Genomic DNA, 13,693 nt, shown 5'->3' on the forward strand with positions numbered 1-13,693 from the left:
TAGAAGAGCAATCATAGCCCAAATGGTCCACTCTGCCTTTACCCAGTGCTACAGTACAGACAGCAGTAAGATAGTGGCCATGGGAAGATAGTGTCATTCTGTTAATCGCATTTACAATGACAAGCATGCTTCTCATTTGATTCCTTCTGGGCTGCTTGCTATCTTTTGTTTGATAGACGTGTACTGTATCTGTGTTATTGTTCAGAGATGGTAGAGTTGGCTAAGGGTGGTCTCTCTCTCTCGCTCACACACTCACTTTTTCTCACTCTCTGCCTCATCTGTCCCTCTTTCCTTCCTGCCTCTCACATAACGAGATGAACATTTTCACTTTCTCTCCTTCCTCAGAATCCTCTCTCTAATCCTTCCAGGGAAGTGACTCACATTACAGTATTCTTCAGTTTAATGCACTTTAATAGCATTAATATCTGCTTTTGCCTCTTCAGCTGCAATAAACACCCCTTACATCCTAAGAAAGCTGCTTAAGAGCAATTGACATTGCAAGTGTACCAAAACAGAAACATACCGCAAGTGAAAAACAGAATAACGAATTGTAAAGTCGTAATCGGTTTGTTTTTTTAATACATTGGCACCAGCCTAGCACAGCGTGGCACATGGTGTACTGTAAACAGACACTGGGGGAACTTAGACGAGGAGCAGCCAGCTCCCTGTAGTCCTTCCTACTCACTCTCACAGTGTGGAGGAGGCCTGCAGATACAGGAGGAACACGAGTCCCTGGCACCTTCTGTGCCACCCATGCTGCCGCTTCACTGACAGCCAAGGTCAGCTCAGGAATGACAGAGGGCTCCGGCATGGAGATAAGCCTCTCACAAACATCTGAACCACCATGCCGCTTTTTTCGAAAGGAAAGAGAATCCTGCCGCTGAATTATTCAATGGGTCTCCCCCACCCTAAATAACAGGCGGCAAGCATTGTTTGACATCCCGAATGAATAATTAAGGACTGACCTTTTGTTCCCATTAGAGGTGATAGGTTGATAGCGCCATGCTTTGCGGGCGAGGCTGTGAAACGATGTGAAGGCACTGAGCAGAGCAACTAGTAATGTTCTGTGTTAAAATCAACCAAACTCTCAAGAACACATCACGTCTCTGTGGGATGCATTGATTTATAAAGATGTAGATGCAGTCTCTGTTGATTGTTCCTAAAGCACAGCCTGCAGCCATTCTTTGTCACTACTTCCATTTTCTCTAAAGAATTGTACTCTAGTTTGTTCCTGACACATCACAGCCATTTTGATTATGCCACTCAAGAGCTTGTAGTCACCTCTCTGAATCAGAAATGATGTATTAACACAAAGCTTAGCTCAGCTGGCGAGGTCCGGTTTGATGGCATCCAGTTAAATCATGATCTATTTACAAGTTTTGTATTTTAACGAGGTAATGAATCATAGATCCCTAAACAGCACCAAATACACATAGTATGTCCAAAAATGTAAAATATTTCAACTACAGTACAGGCCAAAAGTTTGCACACACCTTCTCATTCAATGTTTTTCCTTTATTTTCATGACTATTGACATTGTAAATTCATCAAAACTATTAATGAACACATGTGGAATTATGTACTTTAAAAAAAAGTGTGAAATAACTGAAAACATGTCTTATATTCAAGTAAGCAAAGGGTGGCTACTTTGAGGAATCTAAAATACAAGACATGTTTTCAGTTATTTCACACTTTTTTTGTTAAGTACATAATTCCATATGTGTTTATTCATAGTTTTGATGCCTTCAGTGAGAATCTACAATGTAAATAGTCATGAAAATAAAGAAAACGCATTGAATGAGATGGGTGTGTCCAAACTTTTGGCCTGTACTGTATATTCATATACATATGTGTGTGAGTGTGTGTGTGTGTGTGTGTGTGTGTGTGTGTGTGTGTGTGTGTGTGTGTGTAAGATAATATTTTTCCATACTGTATGGATATGCAGCGTTGAATCTGGTCATGTTTAAGCAAGACCTAGATTTGATTGGAGATAGTCTATGTTTTTTTGTTTCTCGTTGTAAACAAATACCACAAAACTCATTCAATACTCATGAATGATCATATGATATCTGACTTCAAACACATTGTGAAATGGAAGTGCTTGCTCAAGTTTAGGCACCAAAACTACTTGGTTAAATTTAGAAAAAAGATCAGGCTTTGGGTTCAAAGCTGACATGAACATAGACGTTAGTATTTATATATAGAAGTTCACTGACCAGTGCAGTAACTTAAAATGACAATGTTGACTTTTCACCTTCTGTGTCACATTATGTGGGTTCTTCACAAAATTTAGCGCATAACTTTTCATGTATAAGTGGAAAAAATGAATACAGCCTGCATAACAACATAACATTCACACTAATCAAACAGCAACATCTAGGCCTGAAAAGTGAAGCCAAGCTAATGGCCAGTAGGGGGCAACTCCTGACCCTACTTCCCCCTTGATTTATTACCTCAATAAACATTCTCATAATAAGTTTATGGTCTGAATCGCTAGTTTCAAGTCTTCTTTAATACAGCATGATGGTCAATTTGTAAAATATGGTCCCATTTCGAGTAAAAGACTATAAAGCAGCGTACTATGCAGTTGCACTGGATGATATTTTCTTTCATTTGATACAGTTTATCTTGAGCCAGTCCCACCTGCACCATCTTGCTGCTGTAAATACTCACCAGCGAATGTGTTTAAATCTAAAAAAAAAAAAAAAAAGCTTTGGTTTTTAACATAGGTAAAGGAACATTTTGTGTCACCAAACCAATATGCATATTTGTGTATATGAGCATAAGTCTGCAAAATGGGTGTTTTATACAACATATTTTTTTTCTTTATGGATTTTTTCCCCAATATCTAACGTAATATTTCACATTTTTTTGTGTTTATGCTAATCTGAGACTAAAGTCAATATTTAAAACAGACCTATGGAGTTTCACTCTTTACCAGCTATACCTGAAATTTCACCTGAGAGCCTGCAGCTCCATCTGCCTGTGTGTCTCTGTGCTGGTTAAGCTGCTGCTACCAGGATTTTGATGATGCATGATATTTACAAACAAGCTAATCAAGTGGACATGCTCTGGCTAATTTTGCATACAAATAATATCTATATCACAACTACCCATAATAACTCAACTTGTGATGCAGGCAACACACGCTACCACTGATACCTGTTTACTCAGCTTTACATGCCAGACCTGATGGCCTCCATCGTTCTCTTTCGATTTTGCCTAAGGGTACTATAACAACATTGGTTGTTGTTAGAATGACATGTTTGAGCACTGAACACTGATGAGCTCACCTTAGTCCTAAAACTGAGATATAACATTTATTTTTTAATGATGTGGTCTTTGAATTATTTGTGCTATATTGTTAGTATCAGTTGCTAGAAATTTGTCATTTATCTCAGAGACGTTAGCTGTCAATGCATGCTATAGCCTGAGGGTTGCCAGATCATCCAGTCAGAAAAACAAATCTGGCAACTATGCAAAAGCCTTACAGGTTAATGGAGTTAAAATAACAGGATTGTTTGAAGGAGGAAGAAGGATGTCCATACCCAAATCTACACTTCAGAGTGATGATAGTATACCAAATACCAATACCAAAAAATGCACTTCACTGTGAACTACCTGCTCAGCAAACTGCTACCAGACACAGTTAGAGACTCACTGGTACACACTCTGCTGCATTTATCAGCTGTTTCCCTCAGCAGTTGGTAGAGACCAAAATAAGAGCTAAAAGAAAGTGACTATTTGTCAGGTGTTGCTAGGTAAATGCTGGATATGTAAAAAGTTCACCACATGAACTCAAAGGGTGATAATATGTTGCTGTAGAGGTTTACACTTGACTTGAAAGTCCTCATTTCTTTTTTTTTTTTTTAAATCATCTGCTCAGACTCATCCAGAGATGGAAAAATAACTACAAAAATATGCTTCAGCAAAAGAATGGTTTTGTACATTTTGAATACATTGGTGGAACAACATGCCACAGAGTCTGAGCGTCCAAGCAAGCATTAAATTCCTTTCCTGCAGAAGGGCACTTTGCAGCCTGTGCCTACAGCTAATTATCAATTATAAATTAAGAGTTCACTTGCAAATCCAGAAAAGGCCATTCATAAATGAATAAACCAAAACATATTCCATTGAGTACACAATTATTTAAAATATATTATATATATAATTATTATTATTATTTTTTAACTGAGCCGTGTTGGTTTTGAAAAAGCTGACTCTTCAGAATGAAACCGATATATATATATACACACACACACACACATATATATATATATATATATATATATATATATATATATATATATATTAACCAGACAAAAGGACAAAACTCAGCTAATTAAACAATAATGTTCAACAATAAATAAAAGGTCTGTAGACAGCGCGGCAGGTGTAACAAGCATTATTAATACTACATAAAGTAAATAACCTGCCACTTCCTATGTAGAATGAACAACAGAATAAAATCATCAAAGCAGAAAACATGGACATGTAGGAAGAATAAAAACTCCAGAGCAGCAAGGTCCCAAAATAATGACATTAAAGCAAACAGAGAGCCTCACACAGTTTCTGCACACCTCGGAGTTAGTTATACTCACCTGTCTGAATGAGAGTGTTGTGTATGTTAGATAAGTTGTGTGTTGTTGTTAACCTGAAGTGATGTTTTTATCAAACAGCAAAGTAAATGTTGCAGAGTTAGTCCTGTGGGAATCAATTACCTGTCAGCCCTTCTGGGAAATGTTTATATCCAGTTTATATGATTGTAAAAAGTGTATGAACAAAATTTAAAGAAGATCCACAAAGGAGAGTTCACCCCCAATACGAAAATACATATTTTCCCTATTACCTGTATTGCTATTGATAAATCTAGATTGTTTTGAGATGAGTTGCAAGGTGAGTTGTCTGGGTTCTCCTGAATGTCATATTATAATATCTCCAACACTTACACCAAAACGATCTAGATTGACAAGCAGCACTAAAGGTAAGAGGAAAAATACGTAATTTTGATTTAGGGATGTCCCTTTAAGAAGCACAAAGCTGTTGTGTTGTTTTTGGCTTTGCAGAAAATAGTGCTTTTACTGTATTAGATTGAGTCTATACATCACAGTTTTCTCCAGAAAAGGTTATCACTGAGGTAGGGCTTTGGTACATTCACAGTGTGAGGAAGAAAACCAGAGCTGCAGTACGCCCGCAGTGACACACTCAGGAGATCGCTAGTCTGAGGCAAGCACAGATTCCTGGTTTAAGTAGAGAGAGGGGGAGAGATTGGGTGCTGAAGACAGACCATATTTATAGCCAGGGATAGGAATAATTCATCGTGATCAAAGTGCAGATCATGCTCCATTCCATCAGAGAGCAGATGTGGCAGAATGAAAAGAGCTTGCTTTCTCTCCGTCTGCTCTCTAGCGGCTTCACAAATGGAAACACTGAGGCGAAGTTATCTCTGTGAAGCCGCTGCTGTGTGTTTGTCGTCATGTGCTCTGCGCCCGTTCTCAGGTGGCTTCACTTTAGAGGGAGAGCGACGCCTCCAAGGTGTAACACGCAGCACAAAAGGAGGAGGAAAAAAAAGAAAAAACTGCGTCCCACATGCAACATGTCTTCTCAATCAGGGCGGGGAGTGGATATCAGATTCAGAGCTCACAGCAGGAGGCATTGTGCCTGAAGCCATGAGCCATAAAGAACATACACAACATGGTTCATGTGAATACGTAAGAGTCAGAGTTCACAGCTTACTCACTGAAGGAAAAGCTGCTATTTCTGAGGTAACACCCCATTTTACTTGTTTTTTATGTATAATTTTCCATGCAGCTTTTTTGCTGCTTAATATTATCAGTGAATACCACTGTCAGTAAGACCACACATGCTATTCACACACACACACTCACATACACACACACCCCACCATACTCGTTTCCTTCATTTTTCTCACACCACTCATGCACTCGATTTCTCAGACACACACAACGCTTGCATTTTTTTGTTCCCCTCTTTTGTTTTTGGCCCCTCCTGCCTTTTCTCTCCCAGTAATGCTCCCTCTGCAATCACACACAAACACACTCACACACACACACACATGCCTGCTTCTTCAAGTTTCATTTTCTCTCCCACCCACACACAGACACACACATGCGCCTGTTTCTTTCTCTTTCATTTTCTGCGTCTCCAACCCTTTCTGCTTCCCTGTCACTCCTTCACAGAAATACACAATCACGCACACACACACATGCACCAGCACACAGACATACAAGCTCCTTCATCTTCTCTTTTATTTCTTCTCCCTCCCACACTTTTCCTTTCACTTCTTCCATGCACACACACACACACACACACAGTTTTATCCGCTCTCATTTTCTCTCTCGCCTTTTCTCTCCCAATCACTCCTTCAACCAGTATCGCATACCTCTTTCTCTCTGTCTTTTCAGTGTTTCTCTCATCCTGTGTCCCTCCCACAATCACGTACACACACACACACACACACACACACACACACACACACACACACACACACACACACACACTCACTACCGGCAGTCCAGCTTCCCTTACTCCCAGCTGGGCTTGGACAGCTCTCTTCCTCTGGCCTCTCTGGGCCATCTGGAGTGCAATGTCCCTGCTACGCTGGTCCCCTGCCAGCCGCTGAGCCTCCCAGGACGAACACAGCATCTTCAAGCACAATTTGTACGCGTCAAAGCTCTGCTGTGTGTCCAGTGACCCAGCTGAGTGAAGTCATTGAGTCTCGCATTTCCCACCTCAAAGGAGCCTCATTCTGCTTTGATGACACCTGCGCTCCCCATCTCTCTGGGCGGAGGACGGCACAGTAATTGATTAAAGCCACTGAGCAACCTCACTTGCAATTATAGCTCTGTTTATGATCTTGTGGAGGGTTTGTCTTTTCAGGAGGAGTGAATATCAAAATTTGGCACACAGGTCAAGTGCCTAAACAAGCTTTTCAAGTGTAGATACACCTGTATAATGCATGAATTACAAAATCTAGCTGGGTAAAGAAAGTGGTCCCATCTCCTCTAGTACAGGTATACAAGACTTGATTATGTATTTTGTACATTGAAAAAAATTGGAGTGACATTTACTTAAAAAAAGCTAGGCAAGTTTTTCCACACAGAAAGTGTTCGTAATCTTTACTAAAATATCTATTTAATAGAACCACTTATTTTTTATGAAAATATACAAGTAAATTGCAGATTCACTGATGTCCCAATGAACTTGTTTAGTGAATATTACTAGGAACAAATGATTCAATTAACAGACAAAACAGAGGACACATAATAACAATCAATCACTAAGTAATGCACTACATGAAAAACTGCTATTTTAAAGCAAAAACACTGAATTCGTATTTCTTTGTATAATTTATATAGATGATTGAAATAATAATTACAGGGTCAAAAAATATTTTTTTTCAGTGTATGTATTCTCAGGAAGAAGTTCCTGTGATTTGTTATGGAAAGTTTTGAAAGTTTTGAAACCTGCAAAACCTAATATGTCATCAACATGTTGCAGAAACGTGACAAATACTGTTTGAAACACGTCATGACCACTTTTTGAATAATCATGGTTGCTGTTGTAAATATGTTGTTAATGTTGTAAAAAAACAAAACAAAAAAACAAAACAGTTTCCAGGGTTTGGGGAAAAAAATTGATTTAGACTTCTTGACATAACTTTCAACAATTACACGTAAACACGATCTTCTTATTAAAAGTTCTGGGTTCAGACATCCATATCTCTTCCCACACACCACAAATTCAAGAGCACCACTTTTGTAGAAAATCATGTGGACGGTTGATGACAACAGCCTGTACATTTATACATAAAAGCAAAATAGAAACTATCTTCTAAATAGCAGCAGAGCCAGAACCTGACTCTATAGTTATATACAGTAAAATACTAATTAAATACAAGGTGTCAGAAACTGGATGGAATTGATCTAGGGCTGGGCAATAATGCGATAATAATGATAATTTACCGTCTTTCAATGGAATTGTATCATGATAAAATCAATGTTGTGATACACAATTATGTCATTACGTCAAGAACATACTGACTAAAATATAAATGCTGGAGAATAATGTGTTATGTTCCACTAGGAACCTAAGTGTTGGTTAAAATAATTTGGGAAGTGTTTCCTATAAACGGTGTGCAGGATTTTCTCCATTATTTCATTTATTTTTTCATTCAACTTTAATGTTTAACTACTGCATGCCTACACCCAAGAATGCTGCTTATGGGAATACTCCAGTGTAGATAAGTCAAGCTAATATTATTATGAAACATATTCCATGTATATATTTAATTCTATAATTGTACCTGAAACGGTTTTTATTTTCATCTGTCAATATTTAATTTACTTAACAAGCAAATATAAAATAGGCTTTAACATGTGGTAATTATATGTAGACTTTTTTATTTATTGACTTACCAGAAAACATGCAATTTTGTGATGTACATTGTTATTGAGATAACAATAAAATTACCTATATGAGGACAGAAGGCTTTTGCCATATCACCCAGCCCTATTTTAAGCCACCAATGTGCAAACGTGTCCTTTGCAGTTTAAAGCTCAGCCGTCTCCCATAAGCCCACAGAGTTTGGAGCTTACTGGCTTACTGACTGAAATACAAAATATTGAATGAATTTAAATACAAAAGACTGTAAAAGACAAAAAACCAACACACTTACCACAATTAAGTTGTGCCTTTTGAAATTAATCGTAACTTAAGTCATTGAGCTACAAGTTTCCAACCTCAAAGAGGCCTTGTTCTGCTTTGATGACACCCACGCTCCCTCTCAGCTCGACAGGGTAATTAATTAAAGCAAGTAAGTCACAGTACTAGCAATTACAACGCTGTTTAAGATCTTCTCGATCTAAATGATCTTTTTTAACTGACCACCAACATACATGGTGAATGTGAAAAACCAAGAATAATGAGTAGCTCATATAGTAAACACTCCAATCCTTCCTGTTGGATAATCTGATTTCTTTAGACAGCACTCTGGAAGCATCTAGAGTTTAAAAGTCACTATAAAGCTTAAGGTTGTGTTCAAGATCCTGGAGCAAAATCATTTGTGCTATAAAGTGGCATAACCCAAAACACATGCCTGAGGCCAGTTAGCATGCTATTTTTATAGTCTAGTGAACACACCAATCCTATGTGACACCCAAACAACAACACACACATATTCTGTTCTGATCCTTTCAAATTTTTGACTGTACTCCAGTCACAGGTTTGCCAGATTAGAAGAAAAACAAAACAAAGGCTATTAAAAACCATGGAATGGATCACTGACCCTCATCATCAATTGCAAAGTTTTTCTTTTTTTTTTAAAACATAAATTGATTTGGAAGCCTGGGAACCACTAGCGGAGCTGTGCCATTCGGATGCGTGCTGCATGAAGTTATCAGGTAGCAGCAGGCAGCGAACCTCTGGCTCCCCCAGTCACTGCTCCAGCACAAAGAGTGTTTACTGTAATACAAAGCATGCCATGTGATGCATACAGCACTGGTAAACCATGAAATGTGCTACATCTGCACATGTTAGAAACAAGCATAGATACATGTCACATTGTCAAGCCAACAATGAATCTGGCTTTTGTCATATCTTGATATGTGTGTGAAAAGATATAGCATCGCAGAAATGCTTTGCTATGCTTTACTGCAATGCTCATTTCTCAACCCATGAATCAGTTTGAATTCGAAGTCAATAAAAGTATGTATCCTTTAGTTAACCAGGCAAAAGTCTAAGTGAGATTAAAATGTATTTTCCAACAGTGATCTGGCCACAGAGGCAGGAATACTGGTGCAACAATAAGCAACAAACAATAAAAACTAATTTAAAAAAAACACAAATACAACTGTCACATGCTAAAAATGGGTTGACACACTATCCAGATGAAATGCAATTAAACAAACAATTATAATGCATAAAGTTTTTAAGATCTCAGCAAAAAAAAGTTTACACATTCACATCACAAATCACATTGACCAACACTTCTCTTTTCTCAGTTCTTTACAAAAAACGAATTTCCCCAATAGACATGGCCCTCCTGCACATTATTCCTGGAAGAGGGGCTAGCATATATAAAAGCTTAAAAACTTAAATGCTATATAATGCACCTAAAAGCATAAATAAAAAGTATTAATTCTCAAACTTTGGTTTGAAAGCCACAGCAGGAAGGAAAAACTCACAGCTGAATGACCACAAAGGATAATTTGGAAAGTATAACACTTAATTATGGCATGCAGAGTGAAATCAACAGGCGATCTGTGACACCAGCGGGTCAATACTTTGCCAATACTTTTTCACTGTAGCATGCACAGCAAGCTAAAGCAACTCAAGAGTGGTTGATGCTGTAACTTTAGTCAATCTATAGGCTCAAACTCAAGACAACACACAAAGGCACAGAGGAGCAGACGGAGCGGTCACTGTAACACAATATCTCCGAGACGTGACTGCCTTTTACTGTACAGCAGATGGACTTACCGGGCTGAACGCTGCCGAATAGCACGGAGCTCAAATGAGCGCAGTGAGAGCGTCTCCCTCTTCTTCACTAGTTGATCGGCCAAGTCTTTCTGTTTCAGCACCACGGAGAGCGCGTCCGCCTCTTTTGGGGGAATGATGCAAGTGAATGGTTGACGCCGTGAACGCATCGACCGTGCACACCGAGAACACGTCTCCTTCAAGTTTGATGCCACCTCGTTGTTGCTCTGGCTGGAGCAAACATGACTCGCCGTGCCTGATGCTTTCAGAAAGAGTATGACCAATCACAATGCCTCTCGCTCTTTACTCTCACATCTTTGCGCATCCCCGAAGAGTCTCCGAGGACCGGTGCCTGTCTGCCTCCGGGCGGGCACGGCTGCGGGAGCAGTGACTTTAACACGGGCTTCTCCTGCTATTGGAGCACATCTTCATTTGCACTGCTCTCTTTGTCTTCAAGGCGATGCTGATACTGATAAAGATGGGGGGGTATGAATTTCCTCTCGCGCATCGACTCAGTACGGGCGCGGAGCGGTGAGAGCCGGGAGCAGGAGGAGTGTCTTTTACGGTCTGAGTTTATTAAACACTCTTCTAATATGGATGAGCCCCGTGTCTCATCGTTATTACTGTATAATCCGTCTTCTTTTACCAAATGGCGGGATAATGGCGCGCCGAAAAGTGCAAACTGTATCATGTGCACTGCTATAATAAATGCAACTGAGATCCTTTAATCGTGTGAGATGTGAGACAAAGATGAAGTCCAACGTCATTAATTAATTATGAATTAGGTATTAATTATGATTTAGAAAAACAGTGCCACTGTGCCTGTGGGGGTGTTTATGAATGTCTGTGTTTGTGTCTGAGAATGACTTCAGACTTTTAACCAATTGATTGGGCACAACAGCTTAATTGAGGACAGGTTGGCATTTGAGTAAAAAGGATTTCTGCTTTCATTAGAGTAAAGTCAGGGACATTTGGGACACTTATTTGGTAAATTACCCAGAAAACCACTTAAAATTCTGAGGAGTGTTTGGGGAGACCAGGGACAAATGTCACATTTTTCACATTTCCCTCCACAACTCACAAACTACTTGAAATATATTAGTCTTTTGATCATAGATCTGTATAAAATATGGACTATGTGTCCCTGTGATGCCACCCATACGTCTCTGAAGAGCTGAACATAAGGTAAAGGTGGCTTGCTCCAGCCATTGCCCTTTTGGCTCTTCCTCACTCCTGGTAATCCATGAAAAGGGGCAAAGAGGTGGAGCGGGGTGAGCTGAAGCGTGCTGAATGCAGCGCTGAGCCACCTGTGAGGGCAGCCGCTTGAGACTCAAAGCAGCCATGCACTTTGTTATGCAGAACTTTTAGCCCTAATTTAAAATAAATGTCCATCTTAATATTCAGGACCCTGTCATGACCCCACTGATTGACGCTCTTTTGGAGCCTGCCCCAAGTGACAGGTGGAGGTACTTCAGTTTCTAGCACTCCTGCATGGGCTTTACTTTTGAACTCTGGAGGTTACCACTTGCTCTTGATGTAAGAAACATATATATATTCATACATGTAATTGCCACAGTGGGCTGGGGGTCTTCTCCCTCTGACTTACAAAAGAGGGAAATTTGACTCGCAAAAACCCATCAATACAATTTCAAGCTCATACTGTTGGGTAGAATTACACCCAGTTGGATGAAGGAATATTCATTGTACCATAAGGTAGAGGTTGGTGCTGAGGTCTCTGTCTCTCCTGGGGTTAAACCAATTGCAATTAAAAGTGATATTCAACAAAGTGATGTGTAAATAAATGTAGAGCAACAATGTATCGAACAATAATCGATTATTAAATTAATCGTCAACTATTTTGATAATCGAATAATTGGTTTGAGCAGTTTTTTAAAGACAATGTCAAACGAGCGTAGAAACGAGCGCAGATCTGATCGTATATTTCGTCTTATGACAGGGTTCACATGGGATTTATCAAACGATCGTATCTCGCCAATCACATCGTAAAAATGATCGGCTGTTGATAAATGTGGCGGCTCGAAACAAGCGTCATTTAAATGTCATGCCCTAATATATACCCGATTCAGAAGACTCGCCTCCAGAGTTTACGATACCGAAGGACGCAATACGGCCAAAAGAGGATTTTTTCCCCCTAAAGTCAGCTTTATTAACAACATGCACCGTTACAAATAACAACAGTAGCAATATAGACATATTACAGAAATACACAGCGACAGAGGTTTATGAAATAAAAGTACTTATAGTTATAAACTCAAACAAGTTTGGTGAATATTTTACATTTGGAGCACGGACTTAGAAGTTTTCACAGCTTTTTGGTTGAAGGAGGTAAACAATGTTTTTAAAGTAAGTTTTAATTCCAAAAGAAGAGGAATTTCTCAGAGGCAGAAAGTGAAACGCTGACGTCCAACAGCTGCAACACAACAAACTAGTTTTGTTTGGCAGCATAAAAAGTGAAAAAGAAGGAAATCAGTGCCGCTGTCAGCAAAGTAGCATCGTAACTATTAAAATCCCGGCGAGGTTGGAATATTTCATTTATACATCATAATATATAAAGCCTACTAATCTATATATTATCCAAATATTGTTATTATTATGATGGGGAGATGTTATTCACCTCTTTACATTTAGTAATAATTCTGTCCCAGTCAGAGGAGTGTGTGGCAGCGCTGATTGGAAATGTTTCTATTGGGTCAGAGCCGCTGGTGAAGGAGACGCTGGCGCTCCGGTGTCCAGCCGGATAATAATCATAATAATAATAATAATAATAATAATAATAATAATAATGGTAAATAGCCGACAACAACATTTAACAGCCTCGGCTAGTTTTCTGCTTAAAGAATTTCATGGTCGCAGGGTGTATTTATTTATTTTTTATTAATTTTTTTATTAATTTCAATCATGTTTTAATGATTAATGATGTAGTCTAAACATGTTTTGCTTTGTCACCATTAAAAATCAAAACACGGCAGAGTTTTATCAGCTCCAGGCATCGATACAATAGTCTAAGATCAATTCTCTGACTAAGACGTGTGGACTTCATGCTGACTCAAATTTGCGTACATGAGCTGAGAGCAGACGTGAGATCTGATCGTACCCTCCGCTCACGTCCAAATTGATAAATGCCGAGGCTTGCGTAGAAATGATCTTACGCCCACTTTACGCTCACTTTCTGATG

At 39.1% G+C, this 13,693-nt stretch overlaps 1 protein-coding gene across 1 annotated transcript in view; it reads right to left on the reverse strand.

Annotated features, from left to right (window-relative positions):
* Positions 1-11,050, reverse strand: part of LOC131985521 (carbohydrate sulfotransferase 8-like) — a 199,605-nt gene extending 188,555 nt beyond the window's left edge. The window contains exon 1 of the mRNA XM_059350683.1: positions 10,501-11,050. The gene's annotated coding sequence lies outside the window, so the exon portion shown is untranslated. The remainder of the gene's footprint in view (positions 1-10,500) is intronic.
* Between the last annotated feature and the right edge of the window lie 2,643 nt (positions 11,051-13,693).

Source organism: Centropristis striata, chromosome 2 (genome assembly GCF_030273125.1).
Source record: "Centropristis striata isolate RG_2023a ecotype Rhode Island chromosome 2, C.striata_1.0, whole genome shotgun sequence".
In the NCBI taxonomy this organism is placed as follows: domain Eukaryota; kingdom Metazoa; phylum Chordata; class Actinopteri; order Perciformes; family Serranidae; genus Centropristis; species Centropristis striata.